General features: G+C 40.8%; 1 protein-coding gene across 25 annotated transcripts in view; it reads left to right on the forward strand.

The window, feature by feature from the left end:
• Window positions 1-23,686, forward strand: part of PTPRD (protein tyrosine phosphatase receptor type D) — a 1,166,566-nt gene that overhangs the window by 141,402 nt on the left and 1,001,478 nt on the right. For all 25 annotated transcript variants that reach the window (XM_079959081.1, XM_079959070.1, XM_079959090.1 and 22 more), the window contains one exon: window positions 9,124-9,165. The gene's annotated coding sequence lies outside the window, so the exon portion shown is untranslated. The remainder of the gene's footprint in view (window positions 1-9,123; window positions 9,166-23,686) is intronic.

Here is a 23,686-nt window from a genome sequence, read left to right on the forward strand (position 1 = left end):
AATCTCCAAATCCTGATAAGTTTCCTGATCTCTGTACATCATTCTCTATTGGCTCAAGCCATTAGATTTCAAAATGTTACCTTTCTGAAAATAATGTTTAGGCCAAATATCAGCTTTTGAGGAGGAGAGCCATTGTTAACAGCATCTCCCATAAACGTGCTGTACAGCCTGTAACTTAGTTTATCTTCCCATACCTAGAGAAATGTGAATTTTCCAAAGGGGTCATAAAAACAAAATGGGGAGGGGAGGCAATAATCCCCATGGACTGGCTACTCCAGGCAGTTGGATTCAAAGGATGAACCATGAGTTGGATTCAAAGGACAAAGCATTGCTGGCCTCAGATTGCCTTGCAAAGGCATCCTCAGGACTACGGATTCTGAAGAGGACTCATAATCCAATCTGGCTCATGAGCAGACCAGATCAAAATTGAGTATGCTTTGCAATCTGACTTTAGATTCCGTCTTTATTCCTAGCAGTAGAGAAAAAGTTAGAAAATCTCACCACCTCCACTTTATGGCAAATCCCACATTGCTTTTGCCTTGGAAAAGCAGCTGTTGAGCTGTGCTTACAGATAAATGTTTCCTATTTTCTCGAGGACAGGCCTTTTGTCAAATGTGTGATAACTTGATCCATATATTAGCAAAGAGAAGTATGTTTACAATACTTAGGTGTTTTGAGGTTCACAAGAGTCAGCTTTTCCCCACAAAGTCATATGTATTGCTGACTGAAGCAACTGAGAGTGTGACTTACTGTCTACCGGTACAAGGAAGATTATTTACCAGCTATTTCATAGTAATATGACACAAATGCTAGACCTGTTTTTATTTCTGATAGAACTGGTCATAAGAGACTTCTTGCTGCCTGAAGAAGTCTGCAAAACTGAAGTTTTTGTTTATGCTGTTAGGACAGCATATTAGAAAGCGTCAAATGCTGATATTTTTATCAGACAGATACAGTCGACGCCCGAGTTGCAAACGTGATCCGTGCGAGATGCACGTTCGCAACCCGCAGCATTCGCAACCTGCAGCAGCGCGTCTGCGCAGGCGCGGGTTGTGATTTGGCGCTTCTGTGCATGCACGACCCCTGAAATCCGGAAGTAACCGTTCCAGTACTTTCGGGTTTCGGCGGGTCCGTAACCTGAAAAAATGCAACCTGCAGCATCTGTAACCTGAGGTATGACTATACTTATTTGCATTTTTTAAAAATTACTTCACCTTCCTCCAGCATCCCATTTGTCATCAAAGGGTTTAACTTAACATCCAAACACAAATTAAGATACTAAGTCAATTATTAACTTTGTACCTTTTAAACCCTCGTCAATAAACATAAAGTTAGACACACACAGAGAGAGGGAGCACTTCAGCAATAGACAAGATTTAGTCAAACTACTAGATCAGTGGTTCTCAAAGTGGGTGGCACTGCCCTTTGGGGGTGGAATTGCCCAGTGGGGCACTAAGACAGAAGGGGGTGACAATGGGTGCTAAGAGGCAAGGTAACAGCAGTGGGTGCTGGAGGTATAAATAACAACTAGACTTTGAGAAGCTGGCATTACTGGATCAAGTTCATCCATTTTCCTGAATTAATTAAACTAAATAGTTTTAATTGGAATTTTTTTTAAAAAAAATAATGTGATTAATTGTTGCAGTTTTGGACTTTATTGTGTTATTATCTTCCTTAATAAGTTGTGCAAACAGCTATTCTGAATAATGTTTTATATATATATATATAGAAGGGTAGGGTACACTGGGGGGGGGGTGTTTATTGAACTAAGGGGGTTGAGGCCTGAATAAGTTTGGGAACCTCTGCTCAAGATAACTGGAGTTCCATAAGTGTAAAACACCCACAAAGCATGCTTCTTTCTAAGTCTTCTCTTCCCCTTCGCATCTCCACAGTCACAAGACTGGCCAGTCTTCCTTCTGTTTGCTATTTATGCAACGACAACAAAAAGTACATGCTAATTGCATTCATACAATCATAGAACTGCACAGTTGGAAGGAACCTCAAGGTGTCGTCTATCCCAATCTCCTGCAATGCAATAATAATAATAATAATAATAATAATAATAATAATAATAATAATTTATTTATACCCCACCCATCTGGCTGGGCTTCCCCAGCCACTCTGGGCAGCTTCCAACAAAATATTAAAATACAGTAATTCATCAAACATTAAAAGCTTCCCTAAACAGGGCTGCCTTCAGATGCCTTCTAAAAGTCTGGTAGTTGTTGTTCTCTTTGACATCTGGTGGGAGGGCGTTCCACAGGGAGGGCGCCACTACTGAGAAGGCCCTCTGCCTGGTTCCCTGTAACTTGGCTTCTCTCAGTGAGGAAACCACCAGAAGGCCCTCGGAGCTGGACCTCAGTTTCCAGGCTGAAGCCATTTGGGGCTTTAAAGGTCAGCACCAACACTTTGAATTGTGCTCGGAAACGTACTGGGAGCCAATGTAGGTATATCAAGACCAGTGTTATGTGGTGTTATTTTGCCCACAACATGCGGATGGAACCCCCAACCCTGCGATCAAGAGTCTCCTGCTCTACTGACTGAGCTAACCCAGGACCAATGGATTCTGTACGCAGCACCAGATTTCAGCCCTTGCCTGCTGCCTGATCTGCAGAAAACATGCTTACTCCACCTTCACCCTTCACACAAATGCAACACAGAATTTACCAGACCCAGGGGGGAGGGGGGAGCTTGCTGGGCATCCCAACACTTGGACCCTGTGGATCCAAGATCTGTTTGAAATCTTCCTGGGAAATTCATGCATTGGGTGTGTCTCAAGACCAGACTACACTTCTTAGTGGTAAACCATTGTCTCATACTATCCCAACAGGAACAAACATGTCTACATTTGAAATTAATGCTGTATTGCTCAGTTTTTTAATTAGTCTACTCAAATGTTTGCAGTGATTTCAATTAAGTACAATTGCATCTTTAATTAAATTTCTAATTTAGGATTATGTTAGCTGGGGCATTTTCTTTTTTAGTGGTGTTGCTAAAAATGCAAGTCCTTTTTTGTTTTTAATGGAGAACAGTTACAAGGTGCCTTCTGGATCATCTTGTTGCGGTAGAAAGATTTGCCTTTAACAGGCGCTTGACAATAATTGAATAGCAGAAGTGCTTCCCAGTATGGTGAAACAGTAATGGAAAGCTTCAGCTCTCGAAATTATGCCCACAGAAAAGCACTGGCAGACAAAAGGTGGCAACTAAGTTGGTATCAAATTGCATCAGTGAAACCTGGAGAAATGGCTCAGTAAATTGAACCAGATGACAGTGTTGATGCAAAGAGAGAAAGCAAAAAAGAGAGAGAGATGGAGAGTGAAGGTTAAAAATAAATTGAAAACATGGCAAATACCCTCCTAGATGTAATATCACATCCTTTTAGTTTGTATTCAGCCTGAAATAAGTTCCCTATTTTTGAGGCATATTTATATCTCAAGTTAGCTGTCCTCTGCGCAACACATACACACAATCTACAGCTTTAAAAAACACAATTTTGTGAATCTTTGTACATTCATATCTAGGAGGGCATTTCTGAGCAGAGTTGCTCAGATCAGTGGCGTAGCATGGGGCAGACACAGGGGCGGTTGCTCTGGGCACAAATTTGTTAGAGGCATAAAATTTCAACACCAGTTGCTGCCTCAATACAGTTGCACACTTCCATCGGTGGGCTCCATTGAAAACAGCTTCTCCATACAAACCAGGGAGTGACTTCTCTAGACAACGGAACAACTCCCTCCCCCCCCCCCCCGCTCTGTGGCTACCATCTCCTGGGTGACGCTGACACCATTCGGCGGTTGAATGTGCACACATACTACACGTCCCTCCCACCCACCCTCTGTGCAGCGCTGGGCACTGGCAACCCATGTTATGGCACTGCTCAGGATTTTTCTTAAAGTTTGTAAATAACGCTATTAATTGTGTTGCCATTTAAATTCACTTTCTAAATGGAATTATAGCTAATAGCCTTGGATGTATGTGGCTTCCTTGATTTTAGAAAAAAATAAATTACACCTAAGGATGCATTTTACTGCCCACCTTTTTTTCTTATGACTGAAGATGTGATGCTGTTTTATAGTCTCATAAAGAAAATAAACCTAATGCATTTGGCATTGCATTTTGTGCTCCCTGTATTACAAAAGGCAATTGAAATGGAAAGAGTGAGTGTATATTTTAGCCACTTTGATGAGATTTTGTTCCTTCAATTGAGCTTAGAGAAACATTTTTGCTGCAGTTCTGCCCAGTTCTGCCCACATATATAACATTTATAACTACATCCAGGATTCTGCCTCTGTAGCAATTTTGAAGATGGAAAATGGAAAACAATGGCATTTATCTGCACTGATTCAAATCAAAATCTGTTGTTCGCTGCACTGTTGCAATGACTTTGCAAGTAAGAGGCACTGAATGCCCATGCTTCCTTTAATTTCAAAATGGATTACTTTTGTACAATTTTAAATTTCCAAAAAGAGTGAAAATGAAACAGTGGGCAATTTCTTTCCTCAGTAGTCGTGCAGATCACAATGATTATTTTATCCTATCTTAAAATAGAACAGGGGGTTTGAATTGGTTCGGATTGCAGTGTGAAACTGCCCAATTCACACATTTTAAAACTTTCCAACACTTCTAATCTATTTTCTGAAATTCACACTTCTTCAGATTTTGTGATGCAGATCTATACCGAAGTAAAGTAAACAAAAATGTGCACATTAGGGGAAAGTATGCATTAAAAATGTGTATGTTATTTAGAATAACATAGGCATTAAGTTAGGAAAAGTTAAATGCAAAAATGCAAACATTGGGGGGAAGTAGTCAGTAAAATGCTGGCAAGTTTCCATGAGCACTTTTTAAAAAATCACAAACCAGTGTAAAAATGTGGGGAACTAAATTTAAGATTGGACGGGTGAGAAACTGAAGGAAACTGAAATCAATAGATTTGTTCATCCCTACCTTAGAAATGGGACGCAGGTGGCGCTGTGGGTTAAAGCCTCAGCGCCTAGGGCTTGCCGATCGAAAGGTCGGCGGTTCGAATCCCTGCGGCGGGGTGCCATCCCGCTGCTCGGTCCCAGCGCCTGCCAACCTAGCAGTTCGAAAGCACCTCCGGGTGCAAGTAGATAAATAGGGACCGCTTACCAGCGGGAAGGTAAACGGCGTTTCCGTGTGCGGCTCTGGCTCGCCAGAGCAGCGATGTCACGCTGGCCACGTGACCCGGAAGTGTCTCCGGACAGCGCTGGCCCCTGGCCTCTTAAGTGAGATGGGCGCACAACCCCAGAGTCTGTCAAGACTGGCCCGTACGGGCAGGGGTACCTTTACCTTTTACCTTTACCTTAGAAATATTCTAAGCAAATTCTAACCTATACCAAAGAGACAGCTAAATCTAACTCTATTAATAGTGAGTATCACATACAATATATAAGTTAAACAGTAAACCTAGAGTGAAGAGTTGGAAGACAAACCCTAGTAAACCCTAGTCCAGGGCTTTTTTTCTAGAAAAAGAGGTGCCGCAAGTCTTCCTCGCCCACTCGACCCAAAACCGCCGTGCTGCTCCAATCGCCGTGCCAACAGCCTCTGGTGTGCAGCCTCAAACACCATGCCAATGTGCCACTATGCTACAGAGGTGCCAGGACATACCAAAGAGATGCCAGACCTCAGTTCTGGGTGAAAAAAGCCCTGCCCTGGTCCTTCCTGTAGTGATTTGCACACCCTCCACCACACACTATAGTTCATACTGGGAATGATAGGAGGGATCAGATTGCAGTGCCCCCAGACATTGAGCAACACAATCCAGGCCCCAAATTCAGCTCAACATCAATTGTGCACCTCACGAAAATCTTTGGCACTCGTTTCCCTTCCCTTACGTACCTTGAATGATCCAAACATGGGAAGAAGCGCTATGGTTAAACCTCTGGTCTTAGGTACTGATATGCCTCTCTACCTCATCATTCAAGTAAGGGAAAGGGAACGGAATTGCGGAGGTTTTAAAAATGATTTATTTGGGGTCAGAACATCTTGACCACTCTGTGTAGCATTCTAAATTAATCGGAAGGGAGCAGACCTATGAAATATAGTGCACGACATCCTCTTTCCATGTCCTTCCAGATAACTACTTCCATGAAAACGAAAGCCTTACATTGATATTTAAAAGTTTGAGGGCTGTGGCATAATTGGAGTATAGCATCCCTCATTTCACAATGTTTGGTGCAATTGGGGAAATGCTGGGTGTTATGTACTGAAGTTCTCACCCTGGGCCAGCAGGGGGATACTGTAGATAGTTTTCACTCAGGTCCACATATGCAAATAAGGGATTGAAAGTGATGTTCAGTGATTGGATAGTTACAGAAAATGGTTACTGTTGTGTTCTAGTGGAGCCCTATATAAGCAGGCTGGCTGAACCCTTCAGTTCAGTTCAGTTCTGGCCTGTGAATAAACAAGAGCTGTTTGAAGAGTCCCTGTGTTGTCTGATATGTTCGCCCAGAACTTAACACTGGGAATCCCAATACTTCCCCAGCAATGCCACTGAAGTTCAGAATTGAATGGGTTTGAAAGCTATCCTCTCCATCCCGGTTCAAATTGCTGTGATAATGGCTCCAGTTTTCAAAAATGCAATTGTGCTCTGCTTTGCATGCAGAGCTCTTGCAGAACAAGTGAACACTGAGAATGTCAGAATCCTGCACCTAAAGCAACATTGCTATGCAGAAAATAAAAGGCTGGCCACAGCTTTTGTTTTAATCCACTTCCACTAATTTTGCATTTCTAACTTATGTTCACCACTCTTCCCATGCATCAATGAGTTAGATCTTGGTATTGACATGGAGGCAGAAAATGAGGCATGTGTTTATCCCAGGCTGGAACGGCTCAATATTCACAAAATATATTATCTAGTGTCTTAATATGTTTCTTCTTCCTTACCGACAACTGAAAGCTTTATTTTCACCACAGACTGGTGTCCGTGTTGCCATTCGTCCCAATGGAACTAAATTGTGATAATGGTAAATAGTTTTCTTTGCTGAGTAATAGATCTTTCACACACAATCCCCCTTTAGTAGTCTGAAATGCTGCTGGTTTAATCATATCTCTCTGTTGAAGTCAACGCTTTTAAGCAATAATATACTGGAAAGAGAAACTATTTGATTTTATGGTGCCTGAATCAAATAGCAGCATAGGTAGGTAGTAGTTTGTCTAGGATATTAAGCATGATTACCTTGGTAGTATAATAGAAAAATACTTGTAATGAAAGCCTTGGTTCCCATATTTTTGGAACATAGATACAGGTTTATTGACCATTTTAACAAGCTCTATGAGAACATGCAGTTTCATTGCTCTCAACTTTGCTTTTTGAAAAAATTCCATATTTTATATCATTTTTAAAATGTTTGTGATATCTACATTACGCAAAAACTGAAATATACTTAAATGTCAAGTTTAAGGCAGTGTGAAGTAGGGGCTAGAATATTTATTTCTTACTTGTATATCCCACCATTTCTTCAAAAGGAGCTCAGGGGTTGGATTGGATTGATCTTTATTACGGCCATTGGCCCGTTACACGACAGTTTCCCATACCAACATGTTATACTTAGACCTCCAGATTTAAAATCGCCTAAACTTACAAAAGACAAACAGGAACCGAAGCAAAACAAAAACAAGGACGACCATCATACATTACAATAAATTTGTAACCTATACATCGCCCTCTGCTCATAAATTAATCACGGATATCAATGGTGATATCGCTTAAAACATAGATCATGGTTTAAAACAATGGTGATATCACCTAAAGCATAGATCATGGTTTAAAAGGGTTATCCGAGCCACACAGGAGACTGTTTCTCTTCTTTAGGGATAGGACGCTGATCAAGAATCTGGCAACCATGAGTGATCTTAGGGGGTCATCGTCAATTAGTAGATATCTCAGTTTGGCTTCAATCGTATCATCGGCAATTCCCTTAAGATATTGAGCAAGAAACTTGCTCCTAGCCGGTAAGTGAAGAGCACAGTCAAAAATTATGTGATGTAACGATTCCGGTGCCCCACAATTACAATCACATAAGAGCGATATCTGTCCATTGGAGAATCTATGGAGAATCTATGGAGCTCAGGGGTATAGACCAGGAAGATCTGGATTAAATCCATACCAAGTATACTGGATGGCCTTGGGCTGACCACTATTTCTCAGCTTAACCTTCCCCACACTGAAAGAACTCCATTCATTTCTGGTATCAAAAACTAATTCCTAGGCTCACAATGTGCTCAAAGACACCCTTTGAGAGGGAGAGAGAGAGAGAGAGAGAGAGAGAGAGAGAGAGAGAGAGAGAGAATATGCATGAATCTGGTGGTAAATCTTGGGGTTCTGGTAAATAAATAAAAGTAGAACCAACAAGTCTGAAGTCTACCCAGCCTGGGCTTCTTGAAAGAAAGGCAAGTTAAACAACAACTACTACTACTACTACTAGTGGTAGTACAATAAATAAAAGCAGAGAGATTGGGGATCAATGAGTCCAATTTCCAAAACTGACCTGCAATTTATAAAAACAAAACAGGAATATCACATTCAAATGCACATAATAGATAGGTGAAGTTGAAATATGTATTGTAAAACATGCATTTTCTCTCTAAACACTAACTCTTAAATTAGGATCCATCTCTACCACCACAGCTAGCCAGCCAGCCACTCTCTCCCTGCTCTGTCACCATCTCCTCTTCCAATGTACTTACTTAGGTGTAGGGCTAGAAACATGTGGAACAAGCCTTCTCTGCAGTGGCGGAGCTTCATGCTCCAGCACCGGGGAATGGAGAGCAGGTGGAGGTGGGGCTGGCTCACATCCCGGGGGCAAGGGGCGCCGCCCACAGGGGCATGGCGCGCATCCTGAGGGCATGGCGTGCGACCTGCGGGGGCGGGGGGCAGCCGCAATGGCACCCCACTGGGATTGTGTTGCCGGCGGCTGGTGGCTTTAGGTTTCCCATGTTCCCTGGTACCAGGGAAGCTGCTATTGCATTATTTGAGGTAAAGGGTATTCTGAGGTTGTTTATCAGTAATTTATATATCTGTATCTATTTCTTAGATATACTGTAGCTACACATACTTTTAAAGTATATATTTTTTAATATGGCTATTATTTACTCTTTCAGGTTTTCAAGAAACTGGATCGTGCTTTTACTGCTTTAATTTTGGTAAGTTTTTAACGAGCTTTTAAGTTATAACTATATTGAAAGTGAACTGCTTTGTTGAATGGCCGTGTTTCATTTGTTGTCTATGTTCTGTCAGGAAGCATTGCTTAAAGCCTTTCAGACCCGTTGCTTCCATTACTGTATAAGAAATTATATAGAACTTGATTCTGCATGGTACAGACCACTAGAGTACTTCTCATATTTTCATGATATGAGCACAGAATGGTCAGTCAAAACTTTTCCTCTCTCCCCATCAAATAGCTTGATCTTGGGTGGAATTTACACGCATATAAAGAACACTGTGAAAATGCTCTTTCATAAAATGTTTTGAAAAAGACATTGAATTTTGCATAGCTCACTCTCGCCATCTAGCGTCACATCTGCATATTGCTCTTTACAACACATTTAAAATGTTCTATTTGCAGCTGTGTAGCTGAGTCCCAGGTGCTCTTCTGTGCAAGAGTTCCATTTATAAACGGAACTCTAATGCCTGCAAGATCTATCTACTATTGTCTAAAATAATAGATAAAACTTTTAACTTTTGTTGGAAGTTGTGCTTTCTTTCAGTTGCTGTATAAACAAAAAATTCAACAAGTAATCTCTCGGCGCAAAGTGTTACCATGTAAAATGCAGCCAGCATGTTTGAATGTCCAAATGTGTCACTCTGTTCTGCTGGCTTTCAGTTCTGCTGACATATTCTATGATGTGAGATGTGGACTGGAAGTGAGAAGGAGAAACTGGTGGCATTGAGATTGCTATATTAATCATACACAATTAAACCTGTCATGCATATTTGGAGTTTTCGCCAGCCGAGTGTTTTTCTTCTACTGCAAACAGTCATATTTAAGTCAAGGAAAGGAGTGTATTTGACACTCTCTTTGTTATGTTACTGCCCTGTTGCTTAGATCTGAATTGTCTTCTTTTAAATTTAGTTGGAAACAGTTTGGCAATACTGTGTGTGTCAGCAAAATATCACACACACACCCTTTTTCTATTTGGTGATTTTACTGTGTTTCCTATTATTTAAGCATTGGTACTTTCCCTTAAAAAATAAATAAGGCTTAAAAAAATGATTTCAGGATGTAACACCGATATAATAGATTTCTGCTTTTATCTCTCTCTTTTTAGTTGTGCTTTATTGGAAAACACATTGTCAAGGGACAGTTTAATTCTGTTAAGTGTTTTATTGGGAAATAGCTGGATTTGTATTTGGAATCCATTCTAATGCATTATTACTTAGAGTGTGGATTTTGAAGCTAATGTGTGTTGCAAACAGCACATAATTGAAAAATAAGTAATGATAATATATCTTTATTAAATTTTCAAATGGAAGGTATTTGTTTTGCATATTCTTTAGACAGCATTGCAGTTCAGGGTGAAACTAGCTTCCTTGACCAGTGTACATGTCATAGAAGGTAATTGACAATCCATGTCCACTCAGCGTCCCATTTCCCTGAGTTAGCAGGATGACAAAACGACTGTTTTCCCGCACCCATTTGCCAGATTTCTATTTTCTGGGAAGAAACTGTGTCCTTTTGTGATGACTAGCCTATTTAGCTTCTGCCTCCCTCGTGAGGTAGGGCTGCCAAGGTGCTTTTGTGCAATTTACCCAGTAGAACTGCCATTGCCACATGCCATAGTCCGAACACCTGGAAATTCAAATTTATGAGGTGGAATTCAACGTCACATTCTGGGGGATGTCCCATCATCATAAGAATTGCAGCGTGCCTGATAGAATAATCTCACTGTCTCCGCCACCCATGTGCAGCTTTGGGGGTTATTCTGACACCCCCCAAGCCAATTTTGTGGGGCACTGGGAGAAAAGAGGGGACAAGTGTTGCTCAAGTATTGCACTGATGGTACTCAGGTGAATAGTGCCCTGGGTATTTTAAAGTGGAAGGAAACAAACTCCAATTGCTGTTCACACGCAGGTTTAATTAGCATTGGGATTCAGTGATTGTCAGACAAAGGAACACAAAGCTAGATACCAGAACTTCCTCTTTTTTGGCTGGGTGTGGATGGTCAAGGGTGTCAGCATCCAATCAAATGGACAGAAAATGAGAGAATTTGCTTCATGTGTCATGCCTTTAGGACACATATTGGATTATGTGTTTTGTTTCTTCCTCCCATTGGAGACAGAAGGCTGTTTAGCAGAAAATAAATTTCTTAAAGGCACAGGAGAGGTGAAATTACTGCTAAACTTGCTTCGGGTGAATCCCTGTGTATGCACAGGACCATGTGAATAATCTGGCTTTGCTCTGAGCAATGAGAGTGCCATTGTCATATATCTGGGGAAAGCCCCTATGGTGCAGACCAGCGCTGGTCCAAGCAAGTATGAACCACAAGGTTGAAATTGATCCCATTGAACACAGCTTTGTATCTAATGCAAGCAATCCCTATAATTCAGCCATTAATCATCCCTTGTGAATGTATGGGAGTTGGAAGGCAAACATATCCTGCCTTAATTAAACAAAGTGCCCTTTCTGCATTTCCCAAGAAATACCTATTCAGTGGGGAGAGAGCACTTTGCTAAAATAAGATTTGTGGGTGGATACATCTTTGCAACTTTTCCTTATGCCCTCTGGCATGACACTTAGTTGGTATGACTCAGGCTAACGCAACAAGCTTACTGCCTGCACATTTTGTTATGCAATACACCTGGGTCCAGGGGATCATCCACCTCCAGCTTTCCTTTCCTTGTAACAGTAATTAAACAGACTGTCTAGGGGGCAGTATGAACTGTTTGTACTCTGTATAGCAAACTGCAACAGTCATTCATTTCAAATACTGTAAAAACTATCCCCATTGTGATCACTGGTAGCTCAGATGACTGGCATCCACCTGTCAAACCTGACCTGTAAGGGATGTAGCAGATAACAATCTAGCCCCTGCCAGTTGAGAAAAACTTCCCAATCCTTAGACTAGATAGGCCTTTGGTCTGATCTCTCTACATTCTTAACGTGCTGAGGTCGGTGGGGAAACCTGCCGGAGTCATACTGCTCCTTCCACCCTCGTTTAACGTAGTGTTAATGTCTGTAAAGGGCTTGCTTCAAGATACGATAAATGACACTTGCAGCAATGAAGTGCCAGTGTAGCTTCAGATAAGATTTGGTGCAAGTAGATGCTTGTAACTACATTAAGAGGCAGAGTGGATAAAGCATGAGCTGCAAAACAGAGTACCTTCTATGAGAGAGGGGGGATAGAAAGGGAGAGAGAAAGAGAACAGGCACTCAATGCGTGTAGGAAGCGATGTTTGGGGAAGCAGCCATTTTGAGATGAATTTTTTAAAAAACAGTTTTTATTAAGGTTTTACGTGTTTTTATACTAAGTGTTGCATAATGTTAACTAAAGTTTTTGTGGTCCACCCTTTAGTCTCCAGTGACATGTTTTTTACAAAGCTCTTAGAAGCCAATATTACACCTGTCATCCCTTTGGTTTGAAGGCCAATTATATTTGCCTCTTTTGCTTCTGTTGTTGTTAAAAACCTATCACTATTTTACATTTTGAAATGAGTTATGTGAAGTAGGAATTGGTGTTCAGCATTCTCAACATCCCATGCTCTTTTCAAGAATATCCCCCCATTTCTTACTGTCAGATAGAATAGTGCTATAGTTAGAAGCAAATCCAGCTATTTCCCCTTCCCTTATCCATGGTACTCTATAAATAGTGTTTAGGGGGAATAGCACTGCACAATAACAATAATTAAAGCACTCATAATTAGGTCATATATTTTCATCAACATAAGCAAAACAACTGGGCAAATATTTGTGTATCTATTTTATATGAATGAATGGATATTTGGACCCTTGGTTCTTACTGTCCTTTTTTTCGTTTTTGTTTTTAAACAATTAAGCCTTAAAAGGTGAAATTTCTGCCACAAAGGGCTAGCTCATTGCGCAATGCACATTTCGTATCTTAGTTAAGCCTTGTAAGGTAGTATATATGGCATGGTGTGTCATTGTAGAAGAAGAGGAATTCTGTTTAGAAAATGAGTTCCACTATTGCTGTCCTTTTAAGGCTCCTCTGTGTGGCTTTCGTAGATTTGAGATACGTGATCTTATGATAATACATTATGCCTCTGATTAAGTGCATTCTAGACAACAAAAGATTATGCCATTACAAAGGTGTTAATCTTGCAGGGAGAGTGGGCGGGCCTGAGGGTGGTGAGCTAATTTCCCCTACCATAATGCATATTTATTTACAATATACACATTTATGAACCTGGAAAATAGGACTTGGAACGTCACCTCTTGATACCACCAGGTACAACATATATTTTACTGTGGTGTTGCTGAAATGTCTCTGTTCTGCATGCAAACGTGCAGCTACTGGAGAATTTCCTGCTGCTTAAGTGGCCCCATTGTGAAAGTCAGCTTTTGCTTTGAGGTGCTTTTATTATTCATAGGGCAGCTCTGCAAATAGGATTGTACTTTTCAAAATTGCATGAGACACACTTCCACAAGCCTTGCATTTTGTAGGTATCCCATGATAGTGGTTCTGAAACAACCTTCCAGGGAGTTATAAGTTTGGCCTCTGTATTTAAACTCTGGAAATGTTTGAGTGATTGATAGACATCTAACTCCTTTTTTGTGCAGAGTATATAATGTATCACTTGGGTGATATATGCATTCACTCTCAAACTACAGGCAATGAATCCGAGATTGTGTTTTCTTTTTTGAAAGTAATTTTATTTGCAACAAAGGAATGCAGGTTAATAAATTATTTCTCAGTGATTCACCTTTGCGGTATAACTATTGTCTCTCAGTGCGATATTCTGATACTGATTTCTTTGTTTGTTTTGCTAGGCTTTTGCATATACAGTATTATAAAGATTCATGCCTGCTGTTTATGATAATGTTTTCAATAGCATTCACTATTCCTTATTGTGTTTATTGTATTTCATGTCATGCTTTATGGAATAACATTAGGGTATGAATAATTATTTTAAGAAAGGCGAAAGCTCAGAGGGTTCTATTGTAGATACGGAATTTGACTGCGTAAGGTCAGTAATCAAATCTACCTTTCCTCTTCCTTGTTTTCATTGAATAGCTCCTAACTCCAAAAAGTCAGCATTTCCATGGAGGGGACCATTGCTAACTTGGATGTGCTAATAGTAGGGCTTTGGCATATAAAAAATGAACAGTAAGCTGTTCAATGGTTTATGTTTATTTATTTATTTTTAAAATCCTGCTCCAGTTAAAGTCATTGGTATGATAAAAGTAGTTCATTGAATTCTAAATTAATTCATAAACTTTGAAAATCTCATGTGATTTGATGTAAGTATTGCATTGATTCTCCTATCTCTTTTATGCTGAATCTTAAGTTTTGTGAAATATGTTAAGGCAATAAAATGTTATGTCAACTTGTCAAATTCAATCCTTCTCCCCAAATGGGGGTGTTTTTCTTCTTTTTTTTTAAAAAAAAAACAAACCCTCAAAACCTTTAATGCTGAATACATTGGGAATAATAATAAGAAAAAATAGGAAAATATTACATTTAACGGGAAAATATACCATTTCATTTTTTGCAATACACTGTATAGGAAATTTCCCAGACATAACCAGCCATCAGAAACAGCAGAAAATGCTTTAAGGTCCTGAAAAATCTGTACGTATGGCAACCTATGCTCAAAAACTTCAAAATTTTCAAGATTTTGCAGCAGCAACAGCAACAGCAACAGCAGCAGCAGCAGCAGCACTGATGAGTCAATAGTTATTTGAATGAGAAAAGGTTTCCACTGGAGTAAACCTGTATTGAACAAAGGACTAGTGCAGAGGAGATCTGAGGACTGTTACATCCATTATTTTGTGCATTCTGACATGGGCATTAGTGTGTTAGTTTTCTGGATTATAATGCTAGCGCTTCTGTCCTGGCTTCTAACTTCCTTTTACACTGTGTTAGCCATTGCATTGTGGAACTGTACCACCACATCATGCTAAATTTCATTCACACCAGTCGGCAGTGTTTCACACAGCAGCAGACATCCCTGGGCATGTTTCCACCCCCACCCCTTTAAGAAAATGTGCACTTCTGCTCTCCCATAATTCACCCATGAAAACAGTGGGAAATAACTATTTGCTAGGACATCAACCCAAATTTTATCCTCTGATTTTTTTAGGATTAATGGGGTTGCAAACATGTTTTTTTTTTTCCTGGAAACAGTTAACACAGAAAGGAGTGCTGAACTTTTGCTGGATTTCACTAGATTTCCAGAAGTAGCTTTCAGGTTGTATGACAGACCACATAAAATGCACATATTATCAGGTACAGGAAAATCAGGAAACTCGAATAAAGTGTTGTCTGAATGCATCATTAGGGTCTCATATAATGGAAATGTGAAAATTACAGCCCATCATCCCCCCCCCCAAGATAATGATGATTGTGATGATGATGATGATGATTTTAGAATTTTCAACATGTACACATTTTTCATAATTACACTACCGGCAAGGGCTCATCCACCCTTCCATTTGTACCATGATTTCTAGGCACAGATTTGTGATTTGTAGCTATGGTTGCAAGTGGTTTTTGTTTTTGTCTCTCTGCTTTACCCAGGAAAACTCACTGTTTACCACTGAAACCTGCAGATTATCATTTGTTCTGATTCTGCAGTTAAACAGAGGGGTTTCCCAGGGGAATTGGCCGGAGAAAATAAAAGTTCACTCAGACCCGTGCCTACAAAGCACAGATCTGCAGCAGAAATTAATGTGTGGATGAGCCCTAATACGACCTATCAGTGTTGGAATATTTTCACCTCCTTGTTTAATAACCTTTAAATGATACCATTTCCCCCAAAAAAGGTATAGAGCACCATAATCCCCACTCTTTTGAGAGAGAATCATTTTATAAAACCCAGAAAGGAGAAGGATATGAAGGAATGGACAATTTTGAGCAAAAACAGGCACCCCCCCCACTCCAAATCTCTTGCACAGCCTTTTTGGTTTCTAGGACCAAATCATTAAAATATAATATATCTTCTAGCACTGTTGAACCTGTCAGCATATGTAAGTTGAAATGTTTTCTTATCTAGAGTATTTTACTCAAGGTTGTATAGAGTACCTTGTCCACATTTATGTTCTGCATTGAAACCTTACATCAGTGAAGTGCTTAATGTGCTGTTATGCACTTTTTACATCAAGCCAACAATACAGGTTTTCTCTGACACAGGAAAAGATACAGCACTCTGGAGAAATCCACAAGGCAAAGGATCATTATCTATGAATATATTGCATTTTTATAGCCTTGGCATCGTCTTTTGTGTGTACGGAAGCATCTACATACAGTATTTCCTATACAAAACAGCCTCACTGATAATTATTTGGACATTTCTTTTAATCTATTTAATTCCATAATTTTAATGGATACAATGAAGAATTGCAGATTAGAGATTTTATACTCAGCTTCATAGTAAAGGCAAATCTAACCCAAGGGATACTCTTTGGATTCAACCAAATCTAAGATATGTAGTGTCACTAGTTTGTGGGGAGGCTGTATGCCTGAGCCCCCACTTCTAATTCCTGGATCCAGCATGGATCCAATTTATTGAATAGCCAGCCAAGCCTGGTAATGGCTCACTAAGTTGGCATTCATCTGCCTTGGGAGACAATGGAGGAGTATGCCTTTGGGAGTGAAGTCAAACTGCTGGAAGGTTACAGTGCCTGCTGTGGCTGTGGAGACCAATACGGAAGAGACATGTTTCATTGCAGCTGGGGCCACTTTCCCCAGCTATGCAACTCGCTCCCACAGGCAGTAGTGATGGCCACCAATCTAGAAGGCTTGAAAAGAGGATTCGACAAATTAATGGAGGATAGGACTATGGACACTTACCCCTTCTTGGGTGGGTTCCAGTTGCGGCCTCTCATGCTTGGCCGCCATCCCTGCACAGTGGGAACAGAGTGCACATGGCCAGATAGTCGTTGGAGGAATTCCCCCTGGCCTCCTGGGCATCTGTCTCATGTTCCCACCGGCTGCTACATCTCATATAGGCCACCCTCTCCTGGGGTGGAGGTGTTAGAATTCCTGCTCCATGATTGCAGTCAAGGGATTGTTGTCTTTCACATGACGGTGTATGTTTTGACTCCACAGAGTGGGAAGTGACGGAGACAGGATATTTGTGTTCTGTGAAGTGGGACTATTGTCCTTTGTCTCTTTCTCTTTGCTGTCTGATGCTAGAGAGAGAGGGAGCCCTGTTGCAGTGCTTCGCGTGTGTTTATATGTAAATAAAGTAGATTAGCTAGCCAAAATGCTGAGTTGTTGTGGTCTGTTACACAACTGCGCAAACTCTGCGGATCCCTAAGTGTGCCGGTGTCAGTTGGCATTAGTCGCAACAATGTTCGGGCTGAAGAAGCTTTTGAAGCTCCCGAACGATTGACCATGAGGGAGGGAACATGCCATTCAGGCATGTGTCTCTTCCAGGGTCCTACTCGAGTGTAGGCTGAACTCCTGACAGGGGGTGCCTTGCCAACTTGAAAGGGCATTAGTCTCATGCATGCTTTTACAGCCAGTGAGGCATAAAAGCTGGCAGTATTGTCTGGCTCCAGCACAGTCGGCAGTGGGTCCGCAATGGATTGCTATTAGTCACGGTGGCTATAGGGACGTGGGTGGCACTGTGGTCTAAACTGCTGAGATTCTTGGGCTTGCCGATCAGAAGGTTGGCAGTTCGAATTCCTGCGACGGAGTGAGCTCCCGTTGCTCTGTCCCAGCTCCTGCCAACCTAGCAGTTTGAAAGCATGCCATTGCAAGGAAGGGAGGAAGGCAAACGGCGTTTCTGTGCGCTCTGGCACTTGTCACGGTCCTCCGTGCACCCGAAGTGGTTCAGTCATAACCCAGAAAGCTGTCTGTGGACAAACGCCGACCCCCATGGCCTGAAAGCAAGATGAGCACCACAACCCCATAGTCGCCTTTGACTGGACTCAGCTTTCCTGGGGTCCTTTACCTTTTACGATGGCTATGTTCTGCCTGCACAGTTGCTGGAAGCTACAGGAAAGAGCATGCTCTTATGCTCAAATCCTCCTTGTGCCCACAGGCATCTGGTCGGCTACTGGGTAAAGAAGATACTGAACTCGTTGGGCCATTGGCTTGGTCCAGCGGGCTCTTTTTGTGTTCTTAGCATTCTAGCTTTAAGTTTTCTTGGTTTGTCTACCTTTGACAATTATAAGACTTGGTTGATTATTTGGGTGGGTTGGGGGGTTTTTTTTACACATTTATGTGGATATGCTCTTCTCTGAGACAGATCCAAGTTGCCCCCCTCACTGGGAAATCATGGAATCTAAAGGGAGGTTGCTTTCGGAGCGCTGTACACTCTCGAGACAAGAGAACCTGAGCTGTACGTGTTAGCATGAGCAGTGGAAGGAAAAACGTGTGAAGAAATTTCAGCAGCCTAAGCCATTGCAATTTACATGTGTAAAAAGTCAGGTAATCTAATCTTGTTACAAAAGATGTGCTGAGAATGTGGTATGATGAAAGTGTTATTCATTAAATTGCATAGATACCACATTATAAAATCCCAGAGTTAGAGGAGCAAAGAGAACTGCTAAGCTGATTAAGTTATTCAGTAGGACTGACTATGTGGGAAAATACTCATAATGTTTTAAGCAGTAAAATCCGCTCTATAGAATCTCAGCAGTGAAGCAGATGGCAGTTTCATTTTTTAAATGGTATTATTTTATCTGTACGAAACAGACACACGTAATGAGGTATTATGCCTTCTTCTCCTTTTCTTCAAAACATCATTGTTTGGGGCCATCAGTTCAAGAAAGAGAATTGTACCAAAAACGTGTTTCCTTGTTCAAAATATATTATTCTGATTTTCTTCGAAGATGGAATCCTTTTCTAGTTTACACAAAAGCTAAGAAGTTACCTCTGAGTAGATTCTAAAAATGTTAGTTCTGTCTTAATCCTCAATTTTAATCTTCAGTAAAGATACATATCACATCAGGGGTGATGCTGAGATAATTAAAATGACGCATATTTTGCATGAATTTAAAATATCATTTTATGTTTTGCTCTGTTGTGTCTGCATTCACTGCCACTGGTTGGAGGTGGTAAGGAATCACAGAATGTCATAGAATGTGGAAAGTCTTACCTAGTGTTAAAAGAGGAAGGGGGAAGTGAAATGGAGTTCTGCTGTTCTCAGCAAGAACCATATATTTACTGCAACATTTAGTTTGGCCCCAAAATGTGGAACAATGACCTACTTCTCAACAGGAGCTTTTATCAAACTGAAATGATTAGTGAATCTTGTTATCGTATGTAAGAAAAAGATTTATTGCCATTGTTTAAAATGGCTTATGTCATGCCGTTTCCAGCTCCAGCTTTAAGTTTGCCCTCATTGAATTGTCTGATAGAGGGCCGTGTGTGTGTGCGTGTGTGTGTGTGTATCATACACAAAACATCGTCTTCCAGAAGCCCTGAAATATATTTAGATAGCCTGACTTACGCTAGACAAAAAACATAATGCAAAAAAGACATGTGCTTTGATGCTTGTCACATCTGTTGACATATATAAAGATGTGAAATTGCAGTTGTAAAAATGTTTTGTTTTTAAGAATTGAGCTATGATCCCATGAGAGCTGACTTGGTGCTCAACACAAAGGGCAGCAGAGACATTCACAACTTTTCCTTGTTCTTTCTCTTTCTCCCCCCCTCGCTTTCTCTTTTTAAACCAAAGAAGTAGGGTACATTCTGTTCACCCAGTGGTGTTAAAACTCTGGAAAGGACAATGCATCCCACAGCTATAGTTCAAATGGGAGAAAAAAAATAGATTTGTTAAACAAAATTTCAAACGTCTTATGCTGGTATGCCTTTAGTTCTATATATAAAAAAATGTATTCATGTACTTCCACAAATCCTCCTGAAATTTGTCTCTGTTGGGCATTGCTTATACTCCCCAGTAAGATCCTTAAATAATCAGTGCTAATGATTTTGAAGGCGTGATCAGTAATATTCTTTTCCACACCAGCATTGGTGCCACTGAAAAAGGGTGCATCACTGATGCAGCTGCGATCACACTTCTCTTTCTGAGTACTTAGCTAAAATCTGAGCTGAGAGCCAAGATTACATTTGCAAATAATTCAAATCAATTAAAATATTACAGCTGAATGAAACACTGAGGTGGAGTTCTCAGGGGTAGAGGACTCAGCTGTACAACTGCAAATGTAATATTTTAAGTGCATTATACAAATGGTGGCATTATACAAATTTGATCTTAATAGCAAATTCAATATATTTTTCAAAACGCTTAAAAAATAAATAAATTTTCACAGCGGTTTTTATGCGTGTCTAGATTCCACCAGAATCAAAGGCTGAACTTTGATGGGGCCAAAGGGCAAAGCCCAGTGCACTTTGGAAGTCGAACGGAATCTGTTCCAGAAGTCCGTTTGACTTCCAAAACGTTTGGAAACCAAAGCATGGCTTTAGATTGGCTGCAGGAAGTTCCTGCAGACAATCGGAATCCGTGAAAGCCCTGTCGAATGTTCGACTTCCAAAAGAACATTCGAAAACCGGAACACTCACTTCCAGGTTTCAATCGTTTGGGGGCCAATTTGTTCGGGAGCCAAGGCATTTGATATCCAAGCTATGACTATTTTTGAACAGCTCAAATATGCAGTCATTGGTTTCAGTGGTAGCACAGAAGTTGCCTATTCACTGTAGATGTGAACCAGTTTTGCCCTTGTATTATTATTTTTTTAAAAAAACTGGCCCCTAAAGGACTGACTACTCTAGCTAATCTAATGTATGTCACCACTGCAGCATGGTACCATGGAAGGAAAGTACAAAACAAATGCATCTGCTTTCTGCCATCTAACTAAAGGAACTTCAAATCACACACAAGAGTGTGTGCAAACTTACCTTATTGCTGTGTGGTTTGCCACTTGGAACCTTGCCTTGGCGCAGTAGAGCAAGCAAGGAGCAAAATGCTTGACAGCATTGGACGCATCCCTGCCTAATCATATCCTCTTTGTATTTATACTGCTTGACACCTTTTCCTCTCAGCAGATGCCTGTGTGGCATTTTCTTCATCAGACTGTTTTTTTTTTCTTTCAAAAAATAAATCAATCAAAGCAATTTCTATAGCAAAAACTGAATGTTAGCATGTGCAATTAAGTTACCCTTATATCTATTAATTTACTAATGCAATGTTTTACAAAGTCATTGTCTATTTTTAAAAGCAAAGCTGTTAATCGCTTGTCCTGCATATTTTGCAGTGTTGGAGAAGTTTGTCAGTGTTATGTTAATTTAACTTTAACGCTATTCGGCAACGTCTACAATATAAATTGAAGATGTGCTGAGATTGTGCTACTGCCACTCTAGATTATTATTAGGTATAGTGTGGTCTACAGGAAATTACCGTGTTGTATTGTTGTTGTATTATTTGCAGATACAGCAGAAAAAGACACTGAGCTGAGATTAAGGCTGTGAATGCTTGCAGCGAGGGGGCGGAATCCATGTTATTAACTGGCTTGCCTTTTAATTTAGGAAAGCTTTGGAATAAAACAGAGGTGGGAAACTTGTGGGCCTTCCAGATGTTCAAGGACTTAAGTTCCTACAGCTGCAGCCAGTAGGGCCACGGGTTAGAAATGATAGGAGTCATAGGCTGGGGAATAACAGGTTTTTGGTTTTTCCAGTTGACCACTTGATCCCCGAATGCCCAAGGCAGGTGGAGGTGGCAATATCCCTCATAAAACATTGAAGCAAATATCTTTAACCATCTCTACTTTAACATTACCCTTTTGCTTTATGTTCTATTGTGGTCCTCAAACAATGCTAAACCAAGCTATCACTTGGTTTGAATGTGTGGGCTCTGACGCCGTTTTGTTCTTCTCCTTGCTATGTGGCTGTAAATGAAGTCATAGCTTGGCTCAGCAGGTCATCTCAACCCAAACCCAGCCTGGGCTAGAATGATATGCTAAGCCAAACCATGTCTTAGCTCAGCAGCACAGAAGCAGGAAGATCAGGGGAAGAGCACTGTGACCCAATCTCTCTGGGATCTGTCACACTCACATACAGTGGTACCTTGGTTTACAACCATAATCTGTTCTGGCGGTCCTTTTGTAAACCAAAACAGGTTGTAACCCAAGGCGTGCTTTTGCCAATGGGAACTCCCAAAAAATAATTGTTCCTAATCCCCCCCAAAATGGGTTGTAATCCAAAAAAAAGGTTGCAAACTGGGACACTCACTTCTGGGTTTGAAGTGTTTGTCATCCAAAATTTATGCAAACCAAGATGTATGCAAACCAAGGTACCACTGTATTTGCACTTTGCCATGGTTTGGCTGAATGAGCCCACTCACTGGCAGTTGTGCATATCCATAACTGTGTAGAACCAAATGGTGAAAATATCCTGTAAGGCCAGTAAATGCCATCTTGGTAGTCATAATCCTGGTAACAAATGTTATTTGTTGCAAGGATGTTTACAATGGTACCTTGGTCTTCAAACGTCTCAAACGTGATGAATGTTTCGGTTTTCGAACACTGTAAACCCAGAAGTAAATGCTTCGGTTTTCGAACGTACCTCGTAAGTCGAACGTGCCACGCGACTTCCATGTTGAGTTTTCTGTCTTGAGTTGTCCATATTGAGGCTCCCATATTGAGAGTTCGGTTTTCCAACGATTCGTAACTCGAGCGGTCTTCTGGGACGGATTATGTTCAAAAACCGAGGTACCACTGTATCTGTTTGCTTTTATATATGCTTATTAGTTTGCTTTTATGCTGTGCTTATCAGTTGGCTTGGGATGCTTGGCTATTGGCCTAGGGAGGGGAGTTATCAGTGCAGCTTGGAAGCCTAGACAGGTGGGCTTAATTGACCAGCTGTGTTTCAGATATTAATATTGTGCAGTTTGAAGTGACTCGATACTTAAGAACCGACAGAAATCATTGTCCAGGCCCATAAAAATATTATTCAAATTTTGCTAGCAGAACTCTTCAAAAACAAACCAGAATACAGTAAATGATACATCCAAAACATCCATACAGTGTTTACATGCTCAGCATCTTAGAAATAAAAGGTAATTCCAAGCAGACCTATAAACAAATGTTTCTCTTTAGTTAACAGCATCCACTTCCCTGCAGTTGTTTTCCTTTAAGAGCTTCATTTACATCTTCTGTTCTCTGTCGCTGTTCAGAGAAAGACTGGCTGCCACCACTTTTTCAAGATGGCAAATTGGCAACTCAATACCTTTGTCACCCGATCTAAGGTTACAAACGGAAAACAATCCACAGGTAATCATTAACCCATTTAGGAGCTTACAATCCCATCGAAAAACTACTGTGGAAACCCCCCACTGTTAGCAATACAGTGGTACCTCAGGTTACAGACACTTCAGGTTACTGACACTTCAGGTTACAGACTCTGCTAACCCAGAAATAGTACCTCAGGTTAAGAACTTTGCTTCAGGATGAGAACAGAAATTGTGTGGTGGTGCGGCGGCAGTGGGAGGCCCCATTAGCTAAAGTGGTACCTCAGGTTAAGAACAGTTTCAGGTTAAGAACAGACCTCCAGAACGAATTAAGTTCTTAACCCAAGG

The sequence above is a fragment of the Podarcis cretensis genome (assembly GCF_951804945.1).
Source record: "Podarcis cretensis genome assembly, chromosome: 17".
Taxonomy (NCBI): domain Eukaryota; kingdom Metazoa; phylum Chordata; class Lepidosauria; order Squamata; family Lacertidae; genus Podarcis; species Podarcis cretensis.